A 15,605-nucleotide genomic window follows, 5' to 3' on the forward strand; every position below is an offset into this window, starting at 1 on the left:
GTTGTTACGTCTCCTTTTTCATTTCTAATTCTATTGATTTGAGTCTTCTCCCTTTTATTCTTGATGAGTCTGGCTAATGGTTTATCAATTTTATTTATCTTCTCAAAGAACCAGCTTTTAGTTTTATTGATCTTTGCTATTGTTTCCTTCATTTCTTTTTCATTTATTTCTGATCTGATCTTTATGATTTCTTTCCTTCTGCTAAATTTGGGGTTTTTTTGTTCTTCTTTCTCTAGTTGCTTTAGGTGCAAAGTTAGGTTGTTTATACGAGATGTTTCCTGTTTCTTAAGGTAGGATTGTATTGCTATAAACTTCCCTCTTAGAACTGCTTTTGCTGCATCCCATAGGTTTTGGGTCGTCGTGTCTCCATTGTCATTTGTTTCTAAGTATTTTTTGATTTCCTCTTTGATTTCTTCAGTGATCACTTCGTTATTAAGTAGTGTATTGTTTAGCCTCCATGTGTTTGTATTTTTTATAGATCTTTTCCTGTAATTGATATCTAGTCTCATAGCGTTGTGGTCAGAAAAGATACTTGATATGATTTCAATTTTCTTAAATTTGCCAAGGCTAGATTTGTGACCCAATATATGATCTATCCTGGAGAATGTTCCATGAGCACTTGAGAAAAATGTGTATTCTGTTGTTTTTGGATGGAATGTCCTATAAATATCAATTAAGTCCATCTTGTGTAATGTATCATTTAAAGCTTGTGTTTCCTTATTTATTTTCATTTTGGATGATCTGTCCATTGGTGAAAGTGGGGTGTTGAAGTCCCCTACTATGATTGTGTTGCTGTTGATTTCTTCTTTTATGGCTGTTAGTATTTGCCTTATGTATTGAGGTGCTCCTATGTTGGGTGCATAAATATTTACAATTGTTATATCTTCTTCATGGATCGATCCCTTGATCTTTATGTAGTGTCCTTCCTTGTCTCTTGTAATGTTCTTTATTTTAAAGTCTATTTTATCTAATATGATTATTGCTACTCCAGCTTTCTTTTGATTTCCATTTGCATGGAATATCTTTTTCCATCCCCTCACTTTCAGTCTGTATGTGTCCCTAGGTCTGAAGTGGGTCTCTTGTAGACAGCATATATATGGGTCTTGTTTTTGTATCCATTCAGCCAGTCTGTGTCTTTTGGTGGGAGCATTTAATCCATTTACATTTAAGGTAATTATCGATATGTATGGTCCTTTTACCATTTACTGAATTGTTTCGGGTTGTTCTTGTAGGTCTTTTCCTTCTCTTGTGTTTCTTGCCTAGAGAAGTTCTTTAGCATTTGTTGTAAAGCTGGTTTGGTGGTGCTGAACTGTCTCAGCTTTTGCTTGTCTGTAAAGGTTGATGCCCAGTTCTTGAAGAATTCTATTAAACTTATTAACTTAAGCAGTTTATATCTTGATGTCTGTCATTCTGAGGTCATAATGAAATATGGTTGCCCTTTTCATATGCAGACTCAGTTATTCCTTCATTTCAGGAAAAAAAATTTATAACATCTTTCAAGATTTTTCTTTTCCACTTTTGGGTTCTTGGATTCAGAGGAACATTTTCTTTGTTAACTTGCTGTCTTCCTTATACATATATCTTCTTAATTGTGCTCATAATGATTATCCTAAATTTCTTTAATTTTTATTATTTCTAAATATTTTTAGTGTTATAGCCTCATTTTCTTTTATTCCAATTTTTTTTCTTTTGTCTTTTAGTTCTTGTTTGGTTACACTCATTTTCTTGTTGCTTTCTTATATAAAATTTTTAAAGGTTTGTGTTTTTTATTTCTGGGTTATGATTTCTTTCCTATGGGTTGTTTTCTTTGAACATTTTTATTGGAGTATCATTGCTGTACAATGGTGTGTTAGTTTCTGCTGTATAACAGAGTGAATCAGCTATACATATACATATATCTTCGTATCTCCTCCCTCTTGCGTCTCCCTCCCACCTTCCCTATCCCACCCCTCTAGGTGATCACAGAGCATCGAGCTGATCTCCCTGTGCTATGCGGCTGCTTCCCACTAGCTATCTATTTTACATTTGATAGTATTTATAAGTCCATGACACTCTTTCCTATGGGTTTTTAATCAGTCTTTTGTTCTTCTTCCCCCTCTTCCTCTTAATCCATCATATGTTGGAAAAATGTACAGCCATTAAAAATGATGTTGTGGAAGAATACATACTGATATGTAGAAATGTTCAAGACCTATTAGTGAGTGAATAAGCAGGCTACTAAATAATATGTACATTGAATATGTACAGTGCATTGTAATGTTAAATATATTCATGTTATGTTAAGTATATATGATATATAGTATGAAAGAAAAAAAGACTAGTGAAATAAGTCAAATTTATTGTGTGCCAAGTATTGTACTATGTACCTTACATGAACACCTCATTAAGTAGATACTGTTAATACCCCCATGGTACAGTAAAGAAATTAATGTTGAGAGAGTTTAAATATCATCTGTAAAGGCAGTGAGTAAGGAAGCTGGAAGTTGTGTTTAGGTAGTTTGACTTTAGTAATGATATATATCCAAATGTTTACAGTGGTTATTTCTGAGTCATAGTACTATAGGTAACTTTTTATATTCTTCTTTGCACTACTCTGTATTTCCCACATCTTTCACCTTTCACAAGCACCTATGGCCTTGTAATAATATAAATAGCTATTAAAGATTCTAAACAATACTATGTACAGACTGAATAATGATATCACCATTATAATTGTTTTAAAATAAATTTCCACTTCTGCTTACCTCTTTTCACAACTAAATTATATAGGCAGTTTTGCATATCTTATAATAATATAAAATCTTAGTTAAGATTTACATAGGATATGTAGGCAACAAATATATAGTTTAAAATTCTGAAATCGGAATAGTTCAATATTACAATTTAACTGAAATTATATCATTTTCTCTCTTATTTCCTTTGTGCATCCAAGATGTAGGCTTTCTTTCTTTCTTTTTTCAAATTTCAAAATTTGGAGGATACTCTTATTTTTCTCTATGTTTTTGAGGAAGTGAGGCAGTGAGCCCTAGGTTTCTGGTTTCTATAAGAATAAATAGATACTGTAGCCAGTGGTACTCAACATCCAAAATTTTGAGGCAATTTAACGAAGTGTTTAAACAAGGAAGGCTCTTACACTCTTTTCAAATATTATGGAAGATTTCAAGTATACATGATATAATAATCACCATAATTTCTTGCATCCTGCTTCTTCCTTCTGGGTTAAATTCTCTCCTTAATTAAATATACTCCTTGGAAGTTCTTTCAGTGGAGACTATTCCAGTTTTTATTTGTCTAAAATTATCCTTATTTCACCCTCAATACTATGTTTAACTAGGTACAGAATTCTAGACTGACAATTTTTTTTCACTTATCAACTTAAAGAATTTATTTCACATTTTTCTGGACTCATGCTATCAGAAACTTTAATGCAAATTTAATTTTTGTTTCCTTGTAGACAACTTGGATTTCATCTTTGGATGCTTTAAAAATTATTATTTTTTGCCTTTCTGGTTTCACTGTAAGGGATATATTGTAGATTTCTTTTTTTTAAATTGAAGTATAGTTAATTTACAATGTGTTAGTTTCAGGTGTACAGCAGAGTGATTCAGTTCTCTCTCTCTCTCTCTCTCTATATATGTATATATATATATACACATATGATATTTACTCTTTTTCACATTCTTTTCCATTATAGGTTATTATAAGATATTAAATATAGTTCCCTTTGCTATACAGTAGTCCTTGTTGTTTATCTGTTTTATATATAGTAGTGTGTATATGTTAATCTCAAACTCTTAATTTATCTCTTTCCCTCCCACCCCTGCTATCCCCTTTGGTAACCATAAGTTTTCTATGTCTGTGAGTCTATTTCTGTTTTGTAAATAAGTTCAGTTATATCAATTTTTAAAGATTCTACATAGAAGTGATATATGATGTTTGGATTTCTCTGTCTGACTTACTTCACTTAATATGATAATCTCTAGGTCCATCTATGTTGCTGCAAATGGTATTATTTCATCCTTTTCAGTGGCTGAGTAATAGTCCATTGTATATATGTATACCACATCTTCTTTTACCATTCATCTTTTGATAGACACTTAGGTTGTGTCCATGTCTTGGCTATTGTAAATGGTGCTTCTATGAACATTGGGGTGCATGTACCTTTTTGAATTAGAGTTTTCTCTGGATATATGCCCAGGAGTGGGATTGCTGGATCATACGGCAACTCTATTTTTAGTTTTTTAAGGAACATCCATACTGTTCTCCATAGTGGCTATACCAATTTACATTCCCACCAACAGTATAGGAGGGTTCCTTTTTCTCCACAATCTCTCCAGCATTTATTATTGTAGATATCTTTTTATATATCTTGTTTAGAAGGTGTGCTTCTTGAATCTGAGGATTCAGGTCTTTCTTCAGTTTGGGAGAGTTCTCAGCTATTAATCCTATGAATATATCCTCACTCCTGATTTTCTATTCTCTCTTTCTGGATCTCTAATTACTCTTATGTTGGACATTCTCAGCCATCCTCTATAAATCTCTGTGCTGAATTCTGATGTATTTTTTCAGATTTATTTTTTAATTCTCTAGTTCTCTCTTCAGAAGTATCTAATATTCTATTTTAATCTATTCATTGAGTTTTAAATTATAATGTTCAGCTTTGTGCAGTGGCAGTATCATAGCCAATGAGGTTTATCCAAGGCATGATTATTGCTAATTAAATTATAATATTCATACATATTTTTCATTTCTAGAGGTTCTATTTGGTTTCTTTTTGAATCTTCTAGTTCTTTATTTACAGTGTGTCATTTTTTTCAAATGGTTTTAATTACTACCTTTTTGTCTTTAGTTGTTTTATTCATACTTATTTTATAACCTCTGTCAGATTGTTCAATTGTCCGAAGTTCTCAGACTTCAATTATTGCTGCTGGTTATGACTAATGATTATTATTATTCCTTCCCCTAGTGAATCGTTTTCTGTTTATTTTATGACTTTAGACTATAAACTTTTTTGGATTCAGGGCCTGTCACTTAGGACAATTTCGTGTTTGGTTTGACCAGTCACCCCAAGGTATCACTGTCCCAGGGCCAATTTTTATGTTAATTTTTGGCTTGGGGGATTCTTGGATCACATGTGTAGTTGTAAATTCAAACCCATGGCAGGGCCAGAGGTGCAGTAAGAAGCACCCAAAGAAAGATTTTTGTCAAATCAGAGTCTAGGCAGAGTCAGACAAGCTCCCTCATCATATGGCTTAGCTAGTTGAGTTCCTGCTTTTTGTGTGTGTGTGTGGGCCTCAGTTCCTATTTGTACTTCCTATGGATTCAAAGCCTCATCTCTTTGTTGAGACTGATGACTTCCTCCAAGACAGGGCCATTACAATATCTGCTCATGAAATGTTCACCCATGTGCTCTTCATTCCTGTGATGTCATCTCACATACTCACTGCTCTTGTTTTCAGTTCACTGTTGCATTTCTGCAATCTTGAGATTTCCTTTTCGTTATGGAGAGTTCAGCTGTTTACGTAAAAACATTTGTTTTATTTTACTAAAAATTTCTGGAGGTTTATAATGGGTGTGCTTTCAGCTACTTAGTTAACAATATTTCAGAATCTTTTCTTTTAAAAAAATCATTTTACACAGAAAGTTTTAATCACACACAAAGGTAGAGAGACTAGTACAATGAATGCACATGTGCCCTCTTTCACCTTATCAACATGTTATCAATTTTCTCAGGATCTTTTATAAGGTGTTTTTTTTCTAGTGCCATTTGTAGTAGAGTTTAAACTTGCTCCCGTAATTGAGAGTTGGGCTGCTGTCTGTATTGTTTGCACAAAGGAATTTTGATATTAATTAGTTTGTAATTAAAATACTGTACTTCATAGTTTTAGGAAAATCACCTAGAGAAAGCAAAGTTTTTATAGACCAGTATGTTAAACCCTATATTAAATATTTAATTCATTATTATTAAAATTCATAATAAAAAATTTCTCAATTATAGGAAAAAATTATAGTGTCTCCAGAAACAGAATTGATTCAACATTGCCCCCTTGTGTCAGGTATTTCTTGCCTTCCATTTCACCCTTCAGATCTCCACCTCTCTGGGTTCACATTATATCTGTCCCATTTGAATCTGGGGCAGCCTTACTCATTTTGACTCTGCTTCTTTGCTATTCCAACTCTGTACATTCATTTCCATGTTTAAACTTCCCATGTTTCTATTTTTTGGCTTAATTATCCCAGAGCCCTCTATTCCAGTTATTTTCATTTCCATCCTAACATGAAAAAGGCAGGGAGTGGAGATGTTTCAGAATTTACATTTTTCAAGGCCAGGTTTCACACACAGTCCTATATTTTATCATCTGACAAATGTATTGATATTATCTACTATAGTTGGTAACACTTAGGAAGAAACTAGTCCAACATTTCTTGTTAATATCTTCTTGATAAAGAAGAAAAACTTTAATGCCCAACAAATGTCTTCAGCTTTAATCTGACCAAATTCCCCTAATCGATCCATAGTGAAGATATAATATAGTCCAATGTTTTTTTTGAGAAACTCTTTATGTATCAAGGACTCAAAATGACTGACTTGTGATGGATTAGCCTTGCTCTGTACACTATAATTTAGAAGCAGGTATAAGGCAGCAAATATTTCAGCACAATAGTTGGAACATAGGCACTAGACCATGATTTCCGTCCTTGCTAACCTTGGGAGAGAAGCGGCTACTTAGAAGGGCAGGGCATGGGCCCCTCACCAGTCTCGAGTGTGGGCAGTTTCCCTGGAGAAATGTGTGACTCTGCAAGTTGGAGTTGAAATGCAGTGTGCAGACACATCTGGTTTCAGGAAGAGGCACTGCTTTTATGCAATGCTTGAACGTGTGGACAAAGCCAGGGTTGCTTGTGTGTTTGGTTATCTCTGCCTCTGACACGTTCAAGTCATATACAAAAACAGAAGTCCTCAGACTGAATCAGAGGCCCCAAAACTCATAAACTGATCACCTTTAGTTCTTACCAAAAGTTATAGAGAGATCGTGGGCCTGCTGCTCAAATGTCCCTATGTGGAGAGCTGTAGAGGTTCCTGGAGGGAGGTCTCTTCTCTGATGATCAGCCGGCTTCCTAAGCATGCCGACCTGTGCCATTGCACAGAGCCCTGAGCGTAGACGGACTCCATACTCTGTTTAATGTTCTGCTGTTGCCTTGTTGAAATTATTAGCAATAATATAAATATAAATATTATGAATGATATAAATAAATAAAATAATATAAAAATAATTTTTGACCAAGGGACCCCACATTTTCATTTTATCCTGGGTATGCTCAAATTATGCAGCCTGTTCTACTCCTGGGTTTTTACTGTGATGGGGCCAGCTTCATTCTCCTATCTGCCCTTGAACTAAGCACAGTGCCAGGCAATGCCATGAGCTGATTGTCATTGGCCAGTCAGGACCCACACCTGGAGCTGGGGGTAGGGAAAGGCCTCCCAAACTTCATGGCTGCTATTAAGTTAAGGATGGGGAGGTAATGCTGAGGATATAACTAATAAGAACCATTCCACTCCTCCCTCCCTTTGTTTTGTTGCGTGGTTGCTCATGTTTTGCTTTCTAATATTACATTGCCTTGTCATAAGATAAAGGTATATTTATTAAAAAGAAATAGTATGTCATATGCATTCCAAAAAATAGTACTAGAAATTTATTTTAAACATTTCCTTTTGAGGGAATTCCCTGGCAGTCCAGTGGTTAGGACTCTGTGCTTCCACTGCAGGGGGCACGGGTTCTATCCCTGGTTGGGGAACTAAGATCCCGCATGCCATGGGTGTGGCCAAAAAAAAATTTCCTTTTGAGTGTGTAGAACACACCCTCCTTTACGATCTTGTTCCCTGTAAAACCTTCCTTTGTAAATTCAGAGAATAAAAAGGTAAATATCAGCTCAACTTGAGGCTGACTTATTACAAATTTTAAATTTAGTGTATTCTGGGTTAAAAAGGGTTATCTGAGTGAGCATTTTATAAATCTATTAAGAATCACAATGCCTAGCTGGTATAATATAGACCTTAGTATGCAGGTTTGCCCTGTCATTTATTCTTCTGTTACTTAAGTTTTGACTGTTACTAAACCTGAAATGAGATTCCCAATAAAACTACACAGGGCTGGGATATCCACTGAAATCTCATTACATTTTTTTTTTCTCTCATTATGTTTTTGAACAGCGAAGTTTAAAACTACCCACAAATGAGGTAATGATTTTTACAATAAACTCTGACATTAATGAACATGATGTGCCACTAAGTAATTTCTCATACTCTCATCATTATAGAATTTATTTGTGCCATTCTTGGTATTAAAAAACAAATAATTTTCATATGTATCAAAGTACAATTTGGCTAAATAAATAAAATGTGGTCTAATTTCAAGTTCTTATTTTTTAATTTCACAGCACCAAGCCCAGTGCCTTTATTTAATAAAGACTTAAATATTTTCTCAATGAATAACTGTTTTTAAACAATGAGTGTTTTTTAAAATAATACCCAGCATTATTTTATTTTACAAGTAAGCCAAACCAATTGATGAAACCTTGAATTTTGATGCTATATATATAGGAAGAGGGCAGAATGAAAGCTTAATGTCTCTGTCTCAGTTTTCCTACTTACATAACATAGATGCAAATCTCTCTCCCGTCTAGTTCACAGTTTCTGTGAATCACAAATGAGATAATAATAATAGCAAACACTTCTATAGTTTATCGTATGTGCTAATGATGGGCATTTGTAAATACCATTTAATCGTGACACTAACCCCATAACACAGATATTTTTATCTTCATTTTACAGATGAGGAAACTGATAAACAGAGAATTTCAGTAACTTGTCAAAGACCACATAAATATAGACAAATAAAGGAGAATTTTGAATCAGACTGTGGAGCCATCATACTGAGTATGGGAAAGGTGTTTTACAAACTTGAAAGCACCATATAAATTTGAATTATTTTTATTATTCAATCATTCATAATCCTAAGATAGATAATTATATGGGGACACATCTAGTTCTTTTAAAATTAATGAAAAATGACTGGTAGATGGACATGTGACAGCTGAAATGTTACATCTTACTTAGTTCTGTGGAATGTGAATAATCAATTTACAATAAAATATAGGCCTCTCACTGTGTCAAAGCATTGAATTTGTTGAATGAATGAGTTCCATCAAGTTATGAGCATTTAGCTACCGTTTAAACATCTTAGAATCAGGTAGTATGGATGTGTGTATGAATGACAGGAGAGAATGACATACACACACACACACACATATATATGTGTGTATATATATATATATATATATATATATATATATATATATATATATCTCGACTGTGAAAGCTTGAAGATTGGCAAAAGACTTCACCAAGAGGCTTGAGGTTGCATTGAAAATGTTAGGTCTGGATTAAATGTAATTATGTAGAGAACATTAAACCCTAAACCTCATGCTTCTCCTGGCAAGAGTAGCTAGTTCTTACTTAAATCTGATAATTTACACAGCATTATCCTTGATACTCACTTTTTTGTGTGAGTGTAAATTAGCAAGGCATTGGCTTACCTATGCCTTGATTATGACTATAAAGACTTTTTACAAACATCACTGATGACTCATTGAGAAAGTGTGTCTTACTTTTGTCTCATTGATTTTCTCTCATGAGAAACAAAATAGTTAATATGTTCGGATTCACAGATGTTTAGAGTTAGTTACAAAGCCAGGATCTTCATAGAGAGGCCCTGTCTGTAACTTTCTGTTCCTTCTTATCCTACTGTAACCCCCTTGCGGATCTTCCAAGGTACACGATATCCTTTTAAATTGGTTTGTCCCAGAAATCCTTCTCGCAAAATGTTACTTTTCGTGTGAGTTATCTAGACTAGAGAATGACCTTCATTATTTCACTCTGCTGATGTAGTCCTGACCTGGGTGGACTTCATGATACAGCCAGGAATAGACACTAAGCATTCCCAATCCAATTCGTCCCTCAGTGAGGACGGGTAACCTGTTTTTAACAGCAGATGCAGTGTTTTCTTTGAGGTTTAGTGCTTACTAATCATGGAGAAGCAGCTCTACTGCTTGAATCCAAAGAGATTCATCTAAATATTTTACAATGAATGAAGTAAGTTTACGATGTTTAAAATTAATGGTAGCTTGACAGAATGATACAGTAGACAGGAACAGATTATGGGATCAGCATGACTTGATTTTAATTTCAATTCTACAACCTAACATCTATGTAACCTTGAATACTTTCTCACTCTCATTGAATCTGTCTCAATATCTGTAAAATGTGGATAAAAACAGCTTTTTCATAGGCTTGTGGGAGGGTTAGATAAAATGCTGTATATAAAATACTTAGCAAACATTCAGCCTAGAAAGTACTCAAGGATTTTTTTCATCTATTTCCTTAGCTTTAAGTTGTCTTATTTTACTATAAAACAGTAAGTGGAAATGAAATTTAAGATGTATTTTTTATTAAGAGAGAACTTGAATAGATACTAATGATTTATTTAGGCTTTTACTGCAAAGTAAGCTTATCTCATCCTATCCTCTCTCTGAATCGTATATTTTTTCTTGCTGGAGACACCAGTGCTGTTGAAATATCAGTTGAACATCAGGAGTATGAGGGCTTTGTCCTAAGCTCTTTATCTCTGTTGACAAATTTGATCCTCACAACCTCTCATTCACATAATTATTTCTACTTTACCGATTAGGAGGTTTTAAGACGTTAAGTAATTTCCCCAAGGTCACACAGCCTTGCGGGTGGGACCGAGGCTCAAGGTAGATTTTGGCTTCTGTTTCTCAGTCTTGGAGTAGCTGGCTTTTACTTAACTCTGATAGTTTACAGTGTTTGAGCCTAGTCTTGGCAGCTATAGCCATCATTTTTACCCACACTTTCCTCAGAGCTCTTTGCAGCTCTGGCATAAAGGTGCTCATCTATTCATCTTCCTCCAGCCTTTACAGCTTGTAAGCACAGCTTCCTGTTTTTTCTCTACTATGGTGAGGTCTCATGCTAGAAGAATTGAGTATGCCTAAGGATAATGGGACATTTGCCTTTTACAGGATGGAAGGGTAATTCCTGCTCTTTTACTTTCAACTACTGCACTGTAGTCCAGAGTGGAGTCCAAGATAGGAATCAGTCTGGTGGAGGGAACAGTATGGGATGGTTCCCTATGCCGTGGTAAGTTCTAGGGAACAGATTGTTAAAAACAGATTGTTAAAAAAATTTATAGCAATATTAGCCATCAACATTAGTGCCTTAGGGTCTCATATATACTGGCTTTTTTCATGTCTACTTCCATCTTGTTCAATAAGAAATCTTGTAGTGAAGACATTGTTCCATTTAATCTCCTTCATTCAGTGAATAACTATTGGTTGTATACTCTTTGGTATCCAGTGGTTTCTAGTCACAAGACAAAGTCTACTTGGATGTGGAAGGATACTGAGAATAAACACATAAATAAACAAGATCTTAACAGGTAGTCCTATTGTTATAATGAAAACAAATTAGGATAATGTTATAATGAGGCCCAGGAGCACTTTGAATGGGATGCTTATGGGAACTTTTTCTGTCCCCCGAGAAGGCTGGTTCTCTGAAGCAGGCCTTTGCTGTGACTTCTTACCCCCGCAGGGCAATTGAGCTGCTATGATTAATCTAGTGGAGGGAAGGCATTTGCTTCCCTTTGATGCTCTTATTTGATGGCTGTGAATCTGTAGTAAATATGAAATGATGACAACTTAAATATTATAATAGGACAATGAAGACAGGATACGACAAGCAAAATGCTTGAGCGTGAATATGAATTATTGGAAATCAAAAGACTGGCATCTGGGGGCTTCCCTGGTGGCGCAGTGGTTGAGAGTTCGCCTGCTGATGCAGGGGACACGGGTTCATGCCCTGGTCCGGGAGGATCCCACATGCCGCGGAGCGGCTGGGCCCGTGAGTCATGGCCGCTGAGCCTGCGCGTCCGGAGCCTGTGCTCCGCAACGGGAGAGGCCACAACAGTGAGAGGCCCGCGTACCGCAAAAAAAAAAAAAAAAAAGACTGGCATCTGAATTTTATTATACATATTTGTGCTGCTTGAATATTTAATTCTGGTACATTTCTTAAGGAAGGAGTTCACTTTCAAAACTAATAGTCCTTTGTCCTGTCCTAGTAAGAATAGATTTATTGTGATATTAGTCTCTCCTTAAAGAGGAACATCTGCTTCTTTGTTTCTTGCTGAGCATTAGGACTATGACTATGTATATCAATGCCAGACAATATTTATTTGTGTTTGTTTTTTGTCTCCCCTGACTAGACTATAAGGTCCATAAGGGCAGGAACTTTGTTTTGCATCATGTCATTTGCTCTGCACCTAGAGCAGTGCCTGACACAGAGTAGGAGCTCAATAAGTATTTGTTGAATGAGTAGTAAAAAAAGACCCCACCTGCCTCCATGGATCTCATGGGGCCCCACTGAGGGTGGTAGAAATTCAGGGGAGGGGCTTCCCTGGTGGCGCAGTGGTTAAGAATCCGCCTGCCAATGCAGGAGACACGGGTTCGAGCCCTGGTCCAGGAAGATCCCACATGCCGTGGAGCAACTGAGCCCATGAGCCACAACTACTGAGCCTGTGCTCTAGAGCCCGCGAACCACAACTACTGAGCCCGTGTGCCACAACTACTGAAGCCCACGTGCCTAGAGCCCGTGTTCCTCAACAAGAGAAGCCACTGCAATGAGAAGCCCGTGCACCGCAATGAAGAGTAGCCCCCGCTCGCCGCAGCTAGAGAAAGCCCACGCACAGCAGTGAAGACCCAACGCAGCCAAAATAAATATATTTAAAAATAAATAAGTAAAAATAAAATGAGCAGTACAGTGTCACAATAACTTTAACACAAAAAAGAAAAATTCAGGGGAGACAATGTCTTCAACTGCAATGTTTGGATTATGGGCACAGCTGTTGATGGAAAGAGACTTGGATTTGGGTTAGGATGACTTGAGTTGAATTTCAGCTTTGACATTATTAGCTGTGCGAATCTTAACTTTTTTAACTTAAAAAAATTTTTTATTGAAGTATAGTTGATTTACAATGTTGTGTTAGTTTCAGATGTACAACAAAGTGATTCTTTGTATATATGTGTGTGTGTATTTTATATATATATATTTTCAGATTCTTTTCCATTACAGATTATTACAAGATATTCAATAGAGTTCCCTGTGCCATACAGTAGGTCCTTATTGTTTATCTGTTTTATGTATAATAGTGTATATATGTTAATCCTAAATTCCTAATTTGTCCCTCCCCACCTTTTCCCCTTTGGTAACCATAAGTCCTTTTTTTCTGTGTCTGTGAGTCTATTTCTGTTTTGTAAATAAGTTCATTTGTATCAATTTTTTTTTAAGATTCACATGTAAGTGATATCATATATTTATTTTCCTCTGTCTGGCTTACTTCACTTAGCATGATAATCTCTAGGTCCATCCATGTTGCTGCAAATGGCATTATTTCATTCTTTTTTTACGGCTGAGTAATTTTCCATTGTATATATACTACATTTTTTTTATCCATGCCTCTGTGGCTGGATATTTAGGTTTAGCTGTGTGAATCTTGTGGGAAATTACTTAACCTTGTTTCCTCAGCTGTGAAACAGAGTAACTTGTGAGGAGGGCAAATGAGCCAATGTATGTGAAAGGGCCAAGAACAATGCCAGGAGTGTTACAGTTTTTCAGTAAATATTGAGGACAAAAATATTCAGATAAAAGTGAGAGATATAACCATAAAAGGCTAGGATTTAAACTGTAGAGGTGGGAATAAAAGATAACATCTGGGAAAACAGCAACAAAATTTGACAGACTGGATGGCAGAAATGAAAAGGAAAACGTGTGAAGAGGGCCAACCCTGCCATGACTTTCTTCCCAAACCACTGAAAAGGGCTGTGTACAGAGAACTCTCCTTTACAACCCCATCGAATTCTCAGGATCTGGAAGTAAGACAAATGTAGAAGTCTCCACAAGGAAATCCTGTGAAGCAAATTCATGAGTTGAAATAAGTCAGTTTAGCTAAGTTAGGGCAAACCAACCATGCTCTGTTAAAATATTGCCTCCTGTTACAATGGAATCTTTACCAGTAGTCCTTCAATTAAGTGTGAAATCATACATAGGAAGTCAGAAAGGTTACCAAGGTTTCCTGTTAGATTATTAGACAAAAGATAGCAAAGTACTTTAGAAAGTTGATATTTCATTATTTTTAATTTAAGAAGATTCTTCCTGTCTAATAACACTATTATCTGTTATAATCATTATGGTTTAGATACTATTTTGCTTTTATTTAAAAATGATTTTTATTTGATTTTAACGGATTTTTAAAAGAACCCATTGTTGAAATAAATTCTGTGTAAGTCAGAAGTTTCTTAAGTTAATGTTACATTTAAAAAAAAATCATACAAGAAACTAATTTCTAACTCCACATTACCTAATTCCAGAAGTGGACAACACAGAATTTATCATAATTTCCAAATGAACATAAGGAGAACTCTTAAAACAGACCCATCTTTCCTTCCTAATTACTGTATCTAGAAGTATTAGCAATGTGATATGAGTAGAGAAAGCCCCAGTTTGATCTAGAAACTGTTGAGTCAGATTAAGAAAACAAAACAAAAAATCGATAACTCATCTTCTCAAATGCAAGCAGCATTTTATTTTTCATATTTAATTTTTTTTCTGAAATTGGGACCTATCTTGTAATCGGTGCGTACTCTGAAAATTTGTTATTAAATCGTGCCTTATTAGTAGTGCTATTTTAGAATTTAGGAGCTAATTAGAATAAATATTTCTGCTTCACCAGAAATCCATTGAATCAGGAAGCAATTTTGCTCTTCAGATCTGTTTCTAATTTCTCCTCCCCAAGTTCCCCAATTTAAAGTAACTGTTATTTAAAAGACACATTATGATGTCTATAGGAATGCTATGGTTAATTACATCTATTGTATTTTTTATACATTCTTATATAGCAACACTGACTTCTAATTTCTATTAGACTCAGTAGTAAATTCTCAGGGAAGAAAAACAAACATTCCAGACTTTTCTTTACCCTATGAAAACCAAATTAGAGGGAGCAGCAACAATAAATGAGTCCATTTCCAAAAGTGCCCTTCCCTTTCCCCTCAGAGAAATGACTCTGCCTGGTGCCCAGCATGTAGCTGACTTATGAAAACTCATTTGCCCCTCGTGAGAATGTGCACAAATACAAAACTAGAGTTACATGTTTCAAAGACAATGGAACATTCTGGGAAAAAAGAATATTTGACACACAGGTTGAGACAGTAGGAATGATAGGAAATTTACACAGTTACTTGAATATAAAAGGCCTGAAATCAAGAGTCTTAAAGAGTAATTCCCTTTTATATTTGTTGGCTATTAGCAAATTCTCAGCTAAGTTTGTTGAACCTTTCTGCCCAGATTCAAGTTTTTTGGTCATTCTGTGTTACATGCAATTATGATTCTGTATTTGTAGTAATTTTTCTCTATCACTTGTTAAGGACCCTGTTTTGTTTTGTTTTTTTAACATCTTTATTGGAGTATAATTGCTTTACAA

The 15,605-nt window shown here is 35.2% G+C and overlaps 1 protein-coding gene and 1 pseudogene across 1 annotated transcript in view; both read left to right on the top strand.

Moving 5' to 3' along the window:
- Nucleotides 1-15,605, top strand: part of CORIN (corin, serine peptidase) — a 229,776-nt gene that overhangs the window by 27,781 nt on the left and 186,390 nt on the right. The window lies entirely within an intron of this gene.
- LOC112067090 (uncharacterized) lies at nt 4,657-4,769 on the top strand (annotated as a pseudogene).

Source organism: Physeter macrocephalus, chromosome 7, assembly GCF_002837175.3.
Source record: "Physeter macrocephalus isolate SW-GA chromosome 7, ASM283717v5, whole genome shotgun sequence".
Taxonomy (NCBI): domain Eukaryota; kingdom Metazoa; phylum Chordata; class Mammalia; order Artiodactyla; family Physeteridae; genus Physeter; species Physeter macrocephalus.